The sequence below is a fragment of the Bufo bufo genome, chromosome 2, assembly GCF_905171765.1.
Source record: "Bufo bufo chromosome 2, aBufBuf1.1, whole genome shotgun sequence".
NCBI classification, from domain to species: Eukaryota; Metazoa; Chordata; class Amphibia; order Anura; family Bufonidae; genus Bufo; species Bufo bufo.
The window spans coordinates 530,375,479-530,379,920 of NC_053390.1; the positions used below are offsets into that span (position 1 = coordinate 530,375,479).

The following is a 4,442-nucleotide window of genomic DNA, read 5'->3' on the forward strand; positions in this document are numbered from 1 at the left end:
TTTTAAGTGTTCTTAATGTCTGTGTGGCCAGTGGTCACAACTCTATTTTGTATTAATAAACATCAGTGATTTTGTATAAAATCTTGTTGCTTGAGCTGTGATTTGGAATTTACATAGATCCATATATCTTTTATTGGTTACGCTATAAATGATAATGGATCACATACTTGATAAATAATAGGGAAACAGTGTTGGTTTATCTATACCTGCAATATTAGTTGGACAATTCCCATGAGCCAACCTCCAATACCTGTAAACCAGTTGGCGGAGTTAAGGAAAGAGAAGGTATCAGACCACCATGTATCTTTATCAGCTTTATATGCATCCAGCCATTTATCCCTTAGATCCACCATTTTCTCTAGGCCCACCTTAACTTGCAAATTACCCTGCGGGTCTATGTAATGTTAACAAGCGGTCCCACAACCTGGCACTTACCTCCATCTTTAGCTGTAACATAGTCTAGAACTAATGTGTGTTGGTTAGTGGCAATGATTAACTGGTTTTGCACAATGTTCGAGGTATTCATAAGTCTCATCACTTCCCATATTTGGTCATCTAGGTAATCTGTTGCTACCACCAAATGATCCCACATCTGCACTATCATTGGATATACGAAGATGAAACTAACAATTTTATTGGAAATGCTCATTTCTACAACATGTGGCTTACCGTTTGGTCTGGGTGTGTTATTTTTGGCCCTGCGGTACAAGGTGTGTTTAGGAATAGCATTTATGTCAATTTCAGAGTGTGGTACTATAAAGCTGGCAGGAGTAAGCCTGGCGATGGTGCACAGTCCTGTGACATTCTCGGATAACCATTTGTACACTTTGTGTCCACAAACTAAGTATATGTCTTCTGAAACTGCCACTGCTGTGCTATTAAATAATTGGGCAAATAATTTGGCTAATTTTATCCCTTTCGCCAGCTTATATCCTTTTAACTGACCTTCGGTGTTAAGGTCTTGTACAGTATGGTTGTTACAGGTTAGATCTTTTCCGTTCACAGCATCTACACCAATACACTGCACGTGGCTGTTTTTAAGTCATTGCAAGCTGAGTGTATGTGCGGACTAAATGTCATACCTTTGGTTTGTACTTGGAGACAATAACAGTGTGTCCAGCTAGAAAAACATGTGACATTAGCCCAGTGTCCCTCTTGCCAGGGGGTAGAGCTATAATCTATCGAGGGTCCTGATCTGTTTATCATGAGCCATGGGGCATCTGCCCACCCTGTGACAGGTAAGGACACTTCCCTGTCCTTGTGTGTACTGGATTTAACTCGGTATATGCTGTCCTATTTCTCCTCCTCTTCTGTGGTGTGTGCGCGCGTTGCTTAGCACCGCCCCCGACCCTCGCGCCTGTGCATCCTCACGACGCTACCGTCCGTTCGTGGGCGTGTCGGCGGGACGCCGGCCGCGAGGCAGCTGGATGCGGTTCGACTGGAACCTCGAGCGCCATCATACATCCACAGCTGAGGACAAGTATGTATAATCAACTTTCTATTGGTTGAGAAAGCCTGTAAATATACGATTCACAGTGATGGCGTTACCCCCAGACGAAGGCACGCCGAAACGCGCATTGGGGTAGCGTCACCCTGGGTGATATAGCACCCGGTCTCTTTCAGGTGAGTCTCTGCTCTTCTTTTACCTATACGGCACTTGACTCAGGTTACATACTATACCTGGTCTCACTGTGGTTTGTTTTTTACTCCTCATGTTGCACTTGCAATACATACCCTGCTTCATTGCCATGTAGGTTTATTTGTGACTGTTGACTCACCTGTGCACTAAGGTCATCATATTGTTCCCTGGTCATTGGCTGGTCATTGTACCACGTATTTTCCATTGATCCATATATATACATGTTTTACAATTGACCCTTGTGCTATCCCAGGGTGGCGCTCTTATTCTGCTCCCATTCACTTTTTAATGGCATATTATTTACTTGTTTCTTTACTTATATATCTTTTAATCATGTTACAATAAAAGCATATTTTTACTTTTGGTACTTTGAGCTCCGTTTTTCAGTTTTTTCGCTACTTTACTCGGGAGCTTGTACCGAGTTATAAACTATGGGTGTCCTTTGTGGCCACATTGGGTGGGCACTGTTCTCCACCCCCCTTTGGGATGCCCTTGGTCTTCTTTGTTTTTCTAGTGAGAAAGATAGCAGAGTTAGACAGGTCAATCAGTTCAGAAAAGTCCAGGGGTATGGCAACATAAGGCATACTGGCTGAGCTCATGGGACTGTGGGTACAGATCCAACAATCTTTCAGAGTCTCAGTCTCATTCAACCCCTGGACTAGAATTTGATGGTGCCGTATCAGTGAATTGTCCCATTCATCACCCAGTGGCGTGAACACTGCTGATATGCCTACAGTCAAAATCATGATAAGTAGGTGGACCCTGATGGCTTATTGTTCCAGGGTCGTCGGGACAGCCTTTACTCTTTCACAATGTGAGGCGTGGATCAAGGTAGGTCTCCCTTCGAGTTTTACAGAGGTCGGGGTAGTCAGCAACACCTGGTAAGGCCCCTTGTATCGTGGTTCGAGGGTGTTTCTGATGTGTTTCTTGACCACCACCCACTCTCCAGGTTTCAGAGTGTGGCTTCCCTCTAGGGAGTCAGGATCTGGAATGGAAGAGAAAACTTGTGCACGTATGTTAGACAATTGTTTACTCAGGGAAATCACATATTTTGCAACAGATTCATAATGCATTTTCAATTGCTGTGGGAAGTACTGCCCCATCCTAGGCCCTGTCCTCCAAAAAAATTTCAGATGGCCTAGGGGTGTGTCTAACTGAAAATAGTGCTTTTGGCAGGCATTGTACCCAACTGAGCCCTGTCTCCCTAGTCATTTTCAGCATCTTGGACTTCAGTACCCCGTTCAGTCGTTTGACTTTGTCGGTGCTTTGGGGTCTGTAGGGTGTGTGATAGGCTAAGTGTGACCCTACCATCTTCCAGACTTCTTGGGTTAATCTAGCAGTGAATGCTGGGCCCTGATCACTTTCAATGATCTCAGGTACTCCGAACCTACAAACAGTTTCCTGCATTAAATTCTTAGCAGTTGTTGTGGCTGTCTGATTTCGGACGGGGTAGGCTTCTGGCCACCCAGAGAACAAGTCTACCACTACTAGCACATATTGAAACCCTTGGCACATTGGCATCTGGATGTGGTCAATTTGAATCCGTTGTAACGGGTACTGGGCTTTGGGGAGACATTTGGTTGGTGTAGGCTCAGTTCTTCCCGGGTTGCACTGCGCACAGATGAGGCAAGACTGAGTATGCCTCACCAGAACAGGGGTTATTCCTGGGACCACCTATATTTTGTCTATTAGTTCTTTCATGATGGTCTTAGATTGGTGGGTGGGCCCATGAGCTATTGAAACTATCAGAGGATAGAGAGCTTTGGGCAGACATACTCTCTTTCCTTGGGTCCACAGTCCAGATTCTTTCTCTTCTTGGGCTGACTCTTTTAGCCAATCCAATTTTTCTTGTGGCATGGCCTGCTTCTGTAACTGGACTAGCAGGTCCCAGGAGACCTCTTTTGATTTCTGTGTTAGGTCTGTTGTGGACTCTGTTGCCATCAAGACTTGAGGGCTGTTCTTCTTCCTCTTTCACTGCTACTTGCTTTGCTGCTTGATCAGCTAGGGCCTTTCCTCTGGCTTCAGAGGTGTCAGCTCGACTGTGCCTGTAGATCAATAAAATCTTCAGATTCTCCAGTATACTCCCCCCTTGGAAGAGGGAGAAGAGCAGCAGAATTGAGGATGTGACATCTTTGAATAGTGACATTATCAGGTAGGAGCAGGCTACCTTTCAACCATAGGTGACGTTGATTAGTCAGAGCAATAGGTTGTGTTTGTTGGAGAATGGCAGAAATGTCATGTGGTGCTAGGATAGTGAGGGGGTGGCCTAGTAACATATCAGAAGTGGTGGCCAGCAGGGCACTGGCTGCATGTACAGCTCTGACACAGGAAGGGGCTGCCCTGGCTACTGGGTCCAGTCTCTTTGTATGGTAGGACTTTGGGGTCCTTCAGGGTCACAGTGACTGGTGGGACATTGAGGCATCCGATATCCTGGGGTCCTCTGGCCCAGAGAGTATCGGGGATGAGGTGCAAAATGGTTTGCAGCGAATCCCCTTGCTCATATGAATCAGTGCAGAATTTTATTGTCAGACATCAGGCAGCCGTGGGTGTCACATAATTTGAGCGAAAACCACAAAGACCAAGAAGACAGTTTCTTATCAGAAAGAGGATCTTAAACTAACACAGCAGAAACTAACATTTCTGTGAAAAGAAAAAAGTGGGGGTCAACTGATCCACCGTAGCTGTCCTGCAATGTGGTGGAATGATCTGCTAATTTTGCTTTTGCCCATTTCTCTATAAAGTATTTCACAGACTCATGATCCCAGGGGTCAAAGTTCTGACCCCTCAGTGCTATATAAGTGCA

At 45.2% G+C, this 4,442-nt stretch overlaps 1 long non-coding RNA gene across 1 annotated transcript; it reads left to right on the top strand.

Moving 5' to 3' along the window:
• Nucleotides 1-203: 203 nt before the first annotated feature.
• LOC120989706 lies at nucleotides 204-3,525 on the top strand. Its single transcript, XR_005776311.1, has 3 exons — nucleotides 204-252; nucleotides 2,392-2,394; nucleotides 2,885-3,525. It is a non-coding gene; the product is annotated as an uncharacterized LOC120989706 (long non-coding RNA).
• The last annotated feature ends 917 nt before the right edge of the window (nucleotides 3,526-4,442 follow it).